At 47.7% G+C, this 13,526-nt stretch overlaps 1 protein-coding gene across 5 annotated transcripts in view; it reads right to left on the reverse strand.

Annotated features, from left to right (window-relative positions):
* REV1 (REV1 DNA directed polymerase) overlaps positions 1-12,747 on the reverse strand; it is a 77,868-nt gene extending 65,121 nt beyond the window's left edge. For 2 of the 5 annotated variants that reach the window (XM_025260706.3, XM_025260707.3), the window contains exon 1: positions 11,989-12,176. The gene's annotated coding sequence lies outside the window, so the exon portion shown is untranslated. Of the gene's footprint in view, positions 1-11,988; positions 12,177-12,601 lie in introns of those variants that run through there. The other 3 variants (XM_025260704.3, XM_025260702.3, XM_044925649.2) reach the window with 2 other exon arrangements.
* Between the last annotated feature and the right edge of the window lie 779 nt (positions 12,748-13,526).

The following is a 13,526-nucleotide window of genomic DNA, read 5'->3' on the forward strand; positions in this document are numbered from 1 at the left end:
GACAGAAGGTCAACCTCATCTATCTGACCAAACTCCAATAAAAACCCTGGCCACTAGGTGAGCTGCCCTGGTTGGCAGTACTTCGTGGGTATTGTCAACTGTCATTAACAGAAGTCACCCCACCTCAGACTCCAGCGGTGCAGCCAAAGCTCCACGTGGAACTCCCCTGTGTGGCCCATGCCCATGGCCGGCTTTAACCTGCATCTGTTCACTGCAGTAAGTCTCCACCACGACGACCGCAACAGCTCCCAAGAGCTCTGAGTCCTTCCGGTGAGCTACTGCCCCTGAGGGTGGTTCTGGGGACCCCCAAGCTCTGGAGTGCCAGAATGACAACAGCCTCCCAGTATTCATTCTTTCTTTTAGTAAAAGAACACCTCTCCTAACCCATCTTAGCGGTGAGCAGGGCTGCAAAGGGAGGCTCTATTCCCTCAACTCCTTTGAATCAGGAGTGGCCATGTGACTAAGCTCTGGCCGGTGAGATGAGAGCAGAGTAATGAATACAAAACTCTGTGCCATTTTTTCTGAAAAGAAGTTGTTTACTCTTTTTTGGAATGCAGCTTTGAGGTGACCGAGCTTCAACCAACAGAACAAAGACAGGGGATGGCTAAGAAAACAGAAGGAACCTGGGCCCTCAATGACCTCAAACAAGCAGTCGCCCATCAGCTATGCCCTGCCGCCATCAGGGCAGAGAGCTGTCAATCCTCTGTCATCGCCCACATCACTCTGCTCGAAGTCTCGGCCACAACCGCGCACCCTGGTCCCTTGCTACCCTGCACCCTAAGGAATGGACCTACATTTCACTGTTTGGGTATTATGACTCAGAAGCAATTATTTCAATAAACTACACAGAAATAGAGAGAGACAAGCAATAAGATAGAGAATTAAAATTTATGGATATACAGGTTTCGCCCCCTTTTTTCAAAAGTTTATTTTGCACCACTTTACTCTTATGAAAAACCTACATCAGTACATGTTTTTGCTAACCAAAAGAAACCCCAAGAGGATTTTCACTTTTATAAAAAGATGGGAAAGCAAAAGCCGCATTTGGCTTGCTTTGCAGCAGCCTGTTACCAAGGGAGCGTGCACCCAGGAGCGTTACCAGGAGCGTGTGCACTGCCCGGCGCCTTCTCCAGGAACCACGCGAGGTGTCACGGCGTCAAGCCCCCACTGTGGTGGGCCGAGCCACTGGGTCTGTGAGCATCTGCACTTCATCTCAGTTTATATTTTGCACCCGTTGGCAAGACAGTCCTGCAGTAACTGTTTCTTTGCTTTTGGCCATTTCAGCTTAAGAAAGGTTTCACAGGAACACTCTACTCAGCCAGCAGGGGAAATCTGTATTCAAACTGAAAATGGGTAACAGATACTTGTAATGTCCTGTTTGAGGCTGATCTTGCTAAAAGCAAATTTTCTATCTCAAACCATTCAATATAACAAATTTCTCTCTTATCCTCTTGGTTAGTCACAACAATGAAAATATATTTCCTTCCCCCCGCAAATGACTGATCTAACAAAATCAGTCATTTGAAAACAAAGTGTTCTAAAAGAATCACTAATAATTTTCTTCCCTGTAATTACAGATTTCCATAGAAGGAAAAGGAAACGAAGACACAGTGGTAATAAAAGTACAAAGAACCGCCACCTCTGGTTTTCAAGGGTGTAGCAACATTAACTGGTTTCCTAATGCCCTCCCTCTACTTGGTGAACTACAACTGCTCATTTAAGTATCTCCACTAGGAGGTCCCACCTGCTTCTCAAAGTCAGCATGTCCAAAAGTAGGGATCAAGCCACCAAGGAAAAGAATGTTCTGGAGATGATATGATTTTAGAAAAGAGAGTCAGCGAGGAGTGATTTCACTAAGGAGAGGCTCCAGTCTCACAGGAAAGCCAAACAGACACCTGGAGGAAGTTCAAGGTTGTGGTAAATCAAGGACTCCCAAGGCCAGGGGCGAACTCAGCCGGAGAACAAAGGGCGTCCCGCCAGAGAAGAGGGCGGCCTGTGCTCCCACTGGGGCTTCACCGGCAGCTCCTGGAGGGCGTGTTAACACACACGCTGGGCCCCAACTGCAAGCTGCTCACTTTGTAGGCAGGTCAGGAGTGGGGCCAGGTACCTGAATTTCTAAAAAGCTCCAGGGGAACAGTGACGCTGCTGGTGTGAGGCACAGGCTTTGAAAAGCACCAGCTTTGCCTACAGTGCACCTAGAGTGGTCACAGGACAGAGACAAGTGCAGCAGAGTTCCGAGGTACTGACACAGAGTACCAAGGAGGAAGAATGCCGTGACGACGCGCACCAGCAGAAAGACCTTCACAACAGAGTAAGCGCAGCTCAGCAAGAGGCGGTCTGGCTTAGATTATGGGTAACAAGATCTTTCCTGTCCTTCGCCTTCCCCCCGTCCCCCCCAGATTCCAGGTCTGAGCCAATAGTTTACTCCATGTTCACTGAATATTTACTGTAATTTGCAGTTTTCAAGATGAATAAAGTGTAAACCACAAGTCAAAATTATCTTTTAGAGAAAAAAGATTTGCACAGACCTGCAATACTGGAGCCAACATTAGCGGCACCGACAAAAAGCAACGGACCCCCAAGAAGACAGCAGTAGGTAGCTCTCTTGTTGGGGACTAGATCCAAGACTTCACTGAAAAGGCAGATCTGAGCTGAGGGCAACGAATAAGATTTTAATAGGCCTAGGGGAATGAAAGAGCGATTTCAAGAAAAAAAAAAAAGCTGTTCACGGCGACATCCTGGGGCTGACACAGGGACAGAGCCAGGGGCAGATGCGCAAGGCGGGGAGGGGACAGAGCAGCAGGCCCTCAGGGTCATCTGAGGTCTCAACCTGCCTGTGTGAAAGTGAAGGAAAGAAAAACGTCGCTCAATCATGTCCAGCTCTTTGTGACCCCATGGACTGTAGCCCGCCAGGCTCCTCTGTCCATGCGATTCTCCAGGCAAGAACCCTGGAGTGGCTTGCCATGCCCTCCCCCAGGGGATCTCCTGACCCGGGGATTGAACCCTAATCTCCTGCACCCGTAGGCAGGTTCTTTACCCTCTGAACCACTGAACCTGTGAGTATCAACGATGGAGGAGGCAATGACTGCATGCGGGGGCAAGGGTCCGGCTCCTGAGCCTCCTCTAGACCAAGAGCTCATGTTTGCCACCCACACAAAGCGTTAGAACTCCCAACTCACACGGCAGACATGCGACACACACCAGAAGCAAGCCTTTCTGAGTGGCTGCAGTTCAAGAATAAGGCAGGCCCACTTGAGTCTAGATCTGCTATCAGCTCCATTGGCCACAAACCTCTTCTCTCACAAACCCTTATGTTAACACAGCTGCAAGTGAAAACAGTGTTTTAGAAACAGCCACGGCATTACTTTCTGGCCTCTTTTCTCTTGCTTTGTGACAAGAATTCCCTATGTTAAAAACAACCACAAACAACTCCACTACTTTCTAGGATGACAGGACATTTTACCAAGCTACTGTGTTCATCGTAAGACACTAGAAATCTTCCTCAAGACAGTTTATTTAGGTTCTATGCCTGTGTTAGGAGAAGGCAATGGCACCCCACTCCGGTACTCTTGCCTGGAAAATCCCATGGATGGAGGAGCCTGGTAGGCTGTAATCCATGGGGTCACTAAGAGTCGGACATGACTGAGTGACTTCACTTTCACTTTTCACTTTCATGCATTGGAGAAGGACATGACAACCCACTCCAGTGTTCTTGCCTGGAGAATCCCAGGGATGGGGGAGCCTGGTGGGCTGCCATCTATGGGGTTGCACAGAGTCGGACACGACTGAAGTGATTTAGCATAGCATAGCATATGCCTGTGTTAACAGATTCTATTTCTGAGAAATCCTCCAGTGAGCTCCAAGAGGATATAATAACCTTTAAGGGACAATCAAAAATAAGATGTTCCATTGGGCACAAATAATATGCCAAAAAATTAACCCTCAACACTGTAAACCTAGCAACTTCAACTCAAGATCTAAAATTCAAAGTGCCAACTAAGTGGCTACAAGATTTTACAACTCTACCACCACCACCTCCCCTCAGTAGCAAGAATCCCAGGTCACAGACTTAGGTCTCTTTTCAGCTAACAACAGTAATAACCTACAATTAAAATTACAAATTCAAAAAGAAACCAAGAGTAAACTTTTTAGAGTCCAAATTACCGTGCTTTTAAAATACCAAAAGGCATGTAGTTTATAACCCTACCTACAACACAATTTATATAAAGTACTTAACTCAAATGAACCCAGGTTTCAAATGTCATTATTTCCATAAGAGAAAATGCTATTTTTCAATAGAAGGGGATCTTTCTACATACATAAATATATTCAAATGCAGCCTATTCTACTGGAGATCTCCAAGTTACCACTGCAGAGTTGTACCAACAGTGCATCCGTTCGCACTTCTTTAGCTACTGTTCTTTAAGAAAGAATCTGGCTGGCCTTTGTCCCAGGTTCCTGGGAGACTCTAAACCCCTGGAATTTCACAGCTGACAGCAGTCTCTTTGTTATCCACGGTGGACCTCCAGGACCACGTCTTTTATATAAACAGGTGACTCCCAGGTGGCCCCTTATTTCAAGATGGGGAGGCCACACTGGAAAGGCCAACCAAGTGATTAGAGGCTTGGCTCTGAGCCACATGCCATCAGCCTGACCTCCTGGAAGAAGAGGGCTCTGTAGATGAAATTCAACCTTGTGGTCCATGATTCAATCAATCGTGCCAAGGTAATAAAAACCCAATAAAACCTCTGGACTCTGAGATGCAGGTAAGCTTCCCTGGTAATCACAAACTGAAGGGTAGGAGGATGAGTCCTGAGGACAGGGAAGCACCGGCTCTGAGACCTCTCAGATCTCTCCACGCCTCTCTTCATTTGGCAGATCCCGGCTTGTATTCTTTATGATAAAATGTCAATTCTAAGTACAGCACCTTCCTGAGTGCTGTGAGTCATTCTAACAAATGATTAAATCCGAGGGGGCAATGGAACTCCCAAATACGGGGCCCGGTGGTCACAAGAGCAGGGGACCTGCAAGCCCCAAAGCCTGCAGCTGGCATCTGAAAAAAAGGGAGACTGATGCCCTTAACCTGTGGCGCCAGGTTGGCTGCCCCAGCGCTGGGCTGTTATGTTAAGAGCCAAAACCACATGGTGCACATAAAACAGCACATACAGCCCTGCCCCTCGTCTCAGGACTTAACAGAGGCTAAATGAGGAAAAGTCAAGTGAAAGCACTTTTTAAGGCCTGTGCTTAGTCACTTAGTCGTGTCCGAGTCTTTGTGACCCCTTGGACTGTAACCCATCAGGCTCCTCTGTCCATGGGGATTCTCCAGGCAAGAATACTGGAGTGGGTGGCCAGGCTCCTCCAGGGGATCTTCCCAACCCAGAGATCGAACCCAGGTCTTCCGTCTTGAGCCACCAGGGAGGCCCTTTTAAGGCCTAAAGCATTACAAAAAGGGACTTTTTTGGTTCCGTGCTCAAAAATATTAAAGAAGAAATTATTAAAATATTTTTAAAATTCATGATTGTTCAGCTTAAATTTCTGAAAGGCTTAAAATATCAATAAATGGCCAGTAAGTCATATAAAGTTTACTATAAGATAAAACTGAGAAATTCAATGAAAAGCATTTTAAATCTCAAGTGTAGAAATGATGGAGTTTCAGTTCAGTTCAGTTGTTCAGTCGTGTCCAACTCTTTGTGACCCCATGAATTGCAGCACTCCAGGCCTCCCTGTCCATCACCAACTCCCAGAGTTCACTCAAACTCACATCCATCAAGTCCCTGATGCCATCCAGTCATCTCACCCTCTGTCGTCCCCTTCTCCTCCTGCCCCCAATCCCTCCCAGCATCAGAGTCTTTTCCAATGAGACAACTCTTCGCATGAGGTGGCCAAAGTACTGGAATTTCAGCTTTAGCATCAGTCCTTCCAAAGAACACGCAGGACTGATCTCCTTTAGAATGGACTGGTTAGATCTCCTTGCAGTTCAAGGGACTCTCAAGAATCTTCTCCAACACCACAGTTCAAAAGCATCAATTCTTCGGCGTTCAGCTTTCTTCACAGTCCAACTCTCACATCCATACATGACCACTGGAAAAACCATAGCCTTGATTAGATGGACCTTTGTTGGCAAAGTAATGTCTCTGCTTTTGAATATGCCATCTAGGTTGGTCATAACTTTCCTTCCAAGGAGTAAGAGTCTTTTAATTTCATGGCTGCAGTCACCATCTGCAGTGATTTTGGAGCCCAGAAAAATTAAGTCTGACACTGTTTCCACTGTTTCTCCATCTATTTCCCATAAAGTGACGGGACCAGATGCCATGATCTTTGTTTTCTGAATGTTGAGCTTTAAGCCAACTTTTTCACTCTCCTCTTTCACTTTCATCAAGAGGCTTTTTAGTTCCTCTTCACTTTCTGCCGTAAGGGTGGTCTCATCTGCATATCTGAGGTTATTGATATTTCTCCCAGCAATCTTGATTCCAGCTTGTGCTTCTTCCAGTCCAGCGTTTCTCAAGATGTACTCTGCATATAAGTTAAATAAGCAGGGTGACAATATACAACCTTGACGTACTCCTTTTCCTATTTGGAACCAGTCTGTTGTTCCAGGATGAAATTTAGAAAATGTGAAATTCAGCTATTATATTCTGATTAAACCTCCCAAGAGCTCATTTTAGCCTTGATTCTGATCAGGCATGATTGAGAACAATAAGCAACATTTTGCCTACTCATATACTGGACTCAAGCAAAAACTATTTACATCATAACCAACTTTATGCCCATCCCCAACTAATCTTTTAATTTAAGGATAAGACCACATTGGTCTTTAAAAAGTTTCTCAAACCATCCCAGACGCATATGGCAGAATATACCATTCAACTCTACCCTCTTGAACCTAAGATACTAAACATACAGTGTTGTCTTTCTCTCGGTGATGAAGGGGAAAATTTAGAGTACCAGCGAAAAAATGGCTTTAGAGTTTAAATACACACACACAAAAATCCCAACAAAACCCTAGATTCTAGTTCTATTTCTCCTCGATCATCAAATAATTCTCTGGGTCTCATTTTTTTCTCCAGGAAAATACAGGGCCATGGCCTACAGAACCTTCAGGGTTCATTCTAGCACTGGCGTTCTGAATCTACTTAAGTGTTGACAAGTCAGCAACTTAGAATTTAGATACTCTTCAAATTTTAAAAATGCCACAAGGTGATGTCAAAAATCATTAAAGCTTACCATGGCGTAAAAACGTGCTACACCAATGTATCCCTCCTTACTAAAAACAAAAATAACAAAGGCTTGCACCCCAATCAACAGAAACACATGTATTTACCTGCCACCTGAAAATCTATTTTTAGCCTTAAGCAACTTTAAAGCTAGTCACATTTTCCTAAATCTAATGCTTCACATCTACGACATGCAAAGCCTCTTCAAACTAACTACAGAGCTGACCTACCGGACACACATGATGCTTTGACTCATTTTTAATGAGTTAATAATTCTGCATATCGTCACCCTGTTAAAACACTTCACACTTATAAAACACAGACATTTAAATATGGTGCAGATGGTCCCTAACTTAGAATGCTTTCGTTTACATTTTTTCGACTTTATGGTGATGCCAAAGTGACACACACTCAACTGAAGCCACACTTGCCCTTCTGGCCTCTCCTGGAGCCACAGACACCAGTGGGATGCTCTCTGGTGACGCCAGGTTGGGGCTCCACATCTCCCAGTTGGCCACCCAGTCCTGAAGATGGACCACCGATACACTCACAACCACTCTGTTTTTTACTTTCAGTATAGTACTGAGGCTTCCCAAGTGGCTCAATGGTAAAGAATCCACCTGCCAATGCAGGAGAAGCAAGAGACACAGGTTTAATCCCTGGGTCAGGAAGATCCTCTGGAGGGAATGACTACCCGCTCCAGTATTCCTGCCTGGAGAATTCCAGGGACAGAGGAGCCTGGAGGTTGTCAAGTCCATACAGTACACGGGGTTGCAAAGAGACAGACACGACTGAGCACGCTATAAGCTCTACCTAAGAACCAAACCCATTTTTCGGGCGTGGAATCCATCATGAAAGAAGGCAGAAATTGAACACACTAAAGATGGTGAAACTTCTCCTCTTTCCCAACTACAAGACTTGTACTTCAACTGGATCTCAAGGATTTTCCTGTCTTCAGCCTCCAGTAAGTCCTTTCAACACCACAATCACATCTCCAGCTGAACTTCAAAGGACAAGATATAAAAGCCACTCCAGTGGACGACTGTTGAGATAATCACTCTTAGCATCTTCCACAGATCTAAGAATAAAGCTGACTTACACCTAAAGACCAAATACTCGTCACTATTCTCAGCAGTTTATTTTTTAAATCCATTCTAGACATCCACAAAATGTATTTATTTTAAAAGGGAGTTCCATAAATATAACTTTGGTGGCCAGAAAAATTCAGCAAAATAAAGATAAAACTGGATGAACTGCATTTTTATTTCATGCAAAAACACAAAAGTCCTAAGTGAATACTCAAAGCTGTTTTCAGGTATTGGCTTTCAAAACTGTGAAACAGCCCGTTCTAAGCACTTTATATATATTAACTTGATTATTTCTTACCATAATCCTATAAAGTAGGTATTACTGTCCCAAGGAAGGCAAACTAAGGCACCAAAAGATATTCACTTGCCCAAAGCCACACAATCAGTAAATGTAGGAGCCAGGCTGTCTGACTCCAGAACTAATGTTTACATCAACTATATACCACTCATTCACTTAACAGGTTTAACTAAGAGCCTACTGTGTGCCAAGCACCCTTCTAAGCACCGGGGAGAGAGCCACAAACAAGTCAGACAAGGCCTCTGCCCTCCAGTGGAGAAGTAGTCTTGGAACAAACAAGTCTTATGGGGGAAATGGATACATGAAGAGCGTTATCTTATCTCGTAATACATGACAGGAAGAGAAAACAAACAAAATGAATCGAAAGTGACAGAGAGAGGGGCTGGCTTCATCTTAGGGGTAAGAGAAGGGATCATTCTGATGTGATAACATCTAAGCAGCAAACGGAAGACATCTGTCAAGGCAAGATCACCACCAGGAGGAAGGGGTAGGCCAACTTAAAGAACAGCAGGGATAACATCCCTAAGACAGGAACAGCGTGATTTGTTCAAGAAATGGCAAAAAGTTCTGATTCAATTCTAAGGGTAACAGGAAGCTTTTTGGAGGATTTTGATCAAGAAGAGTGATCGTGTGATTTATGTTTTTTAAAAGACCACTCTGTTACTTTGGGATCAGTCAGCAAGACCAAGAGAAACAGGGTCCCAGGGGAAGGCACTGCCACAACCGTCTGAGATGCCTGAACTAAGACCAGGATCCACGTATTAATTATCAGAAGGCACTAAAAGGGAGAAGGCAATGGCACCCCACTCTAGTACTCTTGCCTGGAAAATCCCATGGATGGAGGAGCCTGGTAGGCAACAGACCATGGGGTCGCACAGAGTGGGACACGACTGGGCGACTTCACTTTCACTTTTCACTTCCATGCATTGGAGAAGGACATGGCAACCCACTCCAGTGTTCTTGCCTGGAGAATCCCAGGGACGGGGAAGCCTGGTAGGCTGCTGTCTATGGGGTCGCACAGAGTCCGACACGACTGAAGTGACTTAGCAGCAGTAGCAGACACTAAAAGAACAGCATGCAAGCTAATCGTCCCTGAAAAAGACTCTAAAATATTCCTCCTTCCTCATCTCCTATTCCCGACTTGATTTTGAAAAAAAAATCAGTTTTTAAAAATATCCATGTTAATGCTTTAGTGGGTACTATTATAGGAGGAAAAAAAGGTTAAAAGGTATTTCCTTCACTTACAAACATACTCTTATGATTTATCATATGCCACAAACACCCATACATTCTTGAGAAGCAGAAAGAGCTTTACTGCTCTTTAGTTCAGGGCTTGTTCATTTACTTGGAGACAAGAAGTGGTAGCTCTTCTGATCAGCTTTCTTCTCACACTTTGTCTCAGCACATCCCAGCTCATACTATTAACAGGTTGTGGACTGCAATGAAGTACACCAAAGGGAATAACATGTACCACTATGTACCAGGGACTCTCTAGATGCCCTACATTTAAGAACTCATTTAATCCTCAGATACCCAAGGTAGGAAGTGAAGTCTTCATTACACAAATGAGAGAAAAAAAAAAAATCAGAGAAATCAGTAACTTAAATTGTCCACGATAATAACAGGCAGAGCCAGGATTTAAGTCTACATCTAACTCTGAAGTTCTTGTCTTTCTACTACAGCAGCTATCAAAGACAGGACTATAAAATATATATTACATGTAATCTTTCTAGCTTCTTATTACTGACTACCTTTTTGTTGGTGGGGCTGGGTTTATGAAGAATCTGAGTTTTGAAGTTGGGAATGCAGAAGATGAAGTGATCTTACATTTTCAAATACATTACTTTGAAAAAGTATTTTCTGCTTGAGATTCCAAAGAAATTAATCATAAAGATTGCCACCTTTAAAAAAAATATCTTAAGTATCAATCGTTTACCATGAAGTAGGAGTAATGTTCTCTGAAAGTCTGGTACAGATTCTGTTCTCAAAAGACCTACAGATAAAGACAGGATGCAAATAAAAAGAAAATCATCAATAATATCTGAGAAGTGGCAAACAGCCTAAGGAGTGAATGAAGAGCCTTCTAGATCAGGGAAGGATTGCTGGAAAAAGAGGGACTCTAGGTGAGCTTCCCTGGAGAAGGGAATGGCAACCCACTCCAGTGTTCTTGCCTGGAGAATTCCATGGACAGAGGAGCCTGGCGGGCTACAGTCCATGGGGTCGCAAACAGTCGGACACGACTGAACCAGTAACACACAGGTGAGCCTCCCAGAGTCTAGGAAGTACAGCGAGGGGGCAAGACTCTAGGAGCATCTGCTCCGGCTAAGACGAGCCTATGTGCAAAAGTAGAGATGGAAGTTTGGAAGCAGGTAGACGGTACTCAAGGTTACCTACGTTCCACACTAAAGAGAAAAAGGCTAATTCTCGCCGACTATAGTGGACAGGCCAGGCAGACAGACAGAATTAACAATCAGAATTACATAAAGTCCTTATCAGCCAGTTACAAGCTCTTTTATGGTACGTGCTAGTCTAGTTATTCTCATTTAAATGATACCATCTCTACGCTGGACGTGACCTGAAGATGCGGAAGGCAGAAATAGTAGACTCAACACCTGCAATCTGTTTTTTGTTTTTTTAAGTCAGAGGCGGGGGCGGGGGGGTCAACTAAGGAGTGATACACTAACATATTTATTTCCCAAATGAGTTTCGGCAGTAAGAGCAGGGAAACATGTAGGGAAATGCCCCTCTCCGTCCACACAGGTGCTGAATCATTTCACAAGGAGTGCAGTGGGCGAGGGGCGCTTGTCAGGACAGTTGGGGACAGGTGCCTGCGTATTAAGGCAACAGATAAGCAGGAAAAACAAGTGAGTAAAAACTGCCTTCGCAGAGTCCGACGCCGATTCCCGGGTCCCGCGGAGCGGAGGGGGTGACGCCACGGCGGGAGGCCGGGCGGAGGGTTCGGCGAGGGGCCCCGGCCGCCAGCCGCGACGCTCCGAGCCCGGCCGCCCGCGCGCACGAATGAATGGCGCGGGGCTGAAGAGCCGGCGCGGCGCCGGCGCAGCAGCCGGGAGTTTGCGGCGCGGTCCGAGCGGGGCCGGCGCGGGGCGCGGCGGAGAGGGCCGCGGGCGCGGGTCGTCGGCGCGGCGCCTCCGCGGGCGGCGGCGGCGGGCCGGCCGCGCCATGGCGGAGGGGGAAGGGGAGGTCACGCGTTACATAACCCGGCAGCTGCCGCGCTTCGGGCGCCGCGGGCCGCCCAGGCCGCGAGACCAACGGCCGCGGGGCCCGGGCCGGCGCGCCCGCCCTCGCCCCGCCTCAGGCCGCCGCGCCGGGCGACGCGGGGCCGCTCCCACCCCCCCCCCCCCCCCGCCGCCGGCCCGGGGTCGCTCACCTTCAGCCCTGCCCCAGACCACCATGCCCGGGCGCGGCCGCCTCCTCCGGCCTCGCGGGCCCCGGCGCCGCCGCACGGTGCCCTCGCCGGGGGCGGGGAGGAGGGCCGGCGAAGGAGTCGCACTGCCGCGCCGCGGTCCACGCTCGCCCCACGCTCGCGGCGGCCGGCCTGCGCGCGCTCGGCCCCTGCTCCGCCCCTCCCCCCAGCGGGCGCGCGCGCCGCGGCTCCGCCCCGCCCCGCCCCTCCCCCTCCGGCGGCCGGCGCGCTCTCAGGCCCCGCCCCGCCCCGCCCCGCCCGCGGCTGCTCGCGCTCCGCCCCGCGCGGCGCCCGCGCCCGCGTGGAGCCCTGCCCTGGGCGATGGCGAACCGCAGGCGCCAAGCCCCTGTAGTCCCCGGCCGGCCCGCAGCGGGCCACGCCTCCGTGGCACCTGACCGTCTGGCTCGCGGGGGCGGAGAGGAGCGCGGCGCGGGCCCGCCTTCCGCATCGCGCCGCCAGCCCTGCTCCCCGAGCCCGGCTCGCCTCCCGCTTGGGTCGCTGAGCCGTCCCGGCCTCCTAGAGGCCCCGCCCGGCTCTGCGCTCCCTGGTCTGGGAGGGCACAAGTACAGGGACTGACCATGCTGGAAATCCTGGAAGATCCGTAAAACGCCGGGGTCCCCCGCCACTAGCCGTTGACTCACAGTGACATCTAGTGACGGAAGGGATACTCGCGAACTGACACTTTGCTGTGTCAGGGGGCGACCGGGGATCAGGGCCCACGGAGGTTAGTGGGAAGGAACGCTGCGCCGCCGGGGGTGAGCGTTGCCAGCTCCCATGGGGGCTCGAACACTGGTCCCTGCGCGACCAGGCTCGCCCTGCATTGCACCTGGATCTTTGTAAACCTGCGGCAGGTGGCCCATCCCACATGCAGCACTGGGGTTACACGTGAAAGCAATTTGATACTACTGTCCAAAAAAATCATATATTATGTATGCCTAAATACAATTATAATTGAGGACCTTCTGGCAAAAGACAAGTTGTTCCAAAAGGACCATTTTCCCCCTCTTGGCAATTTTGGTTTGCCAGGAGATCATCCCATATCTCCATTACAATAGTCTTTATTGTTGGAACGCACAAGCATGAAGCGAACCTCCCAGCAAAGTCTCAACACTGTCCATTTATTGCCTTACCTGAAACACTTGAAGAGTTTGCAAGTGCTTAGGAAACAATTAGTACTCTTTTCAAAACTGATTTTGCAGAGCAGAGGCTTGTTTACTGGTGATTCAGCCAGTATTCAAATGTTTCTTTTTTCAGTCCCTTCGTTTTTACTACTTTATAGACTGCTATAAATGCACTTCAACTTGAGTATTCTTGTCTAACCTTGCTGAAAATGTTCTTCTGAGACGTCAGAATTTAATACAAACGGCATCATTTCAACAGGACCACAAACAGGTACTGGCAGTAACATCAGGGTATCACCTCATTAGATGCCACAGAAAACCAGTGGCAGCCCCTTATTACGTTTTTTTTTTTTTTTAATGTAAATCTATGAATGTCAGTAT

The sequence above is a fragment of the Bubalus bubalis genome, chromosome 12 (assembly GCF_019923935.1).
Source record: "Bubalus bubalis isolate 160015118507 breed Murrah chromosome 12, NDDB_SH_1, whole genome shotgun sequence".
In the NCBI taxonomy this organism is placed as follows: domain Eukaryota; kingdom Metazoa; phylum Chordata; class Mammalia; order Artiodactyla; family Bovidae; genus Bubalus; species Bubalus bubalis.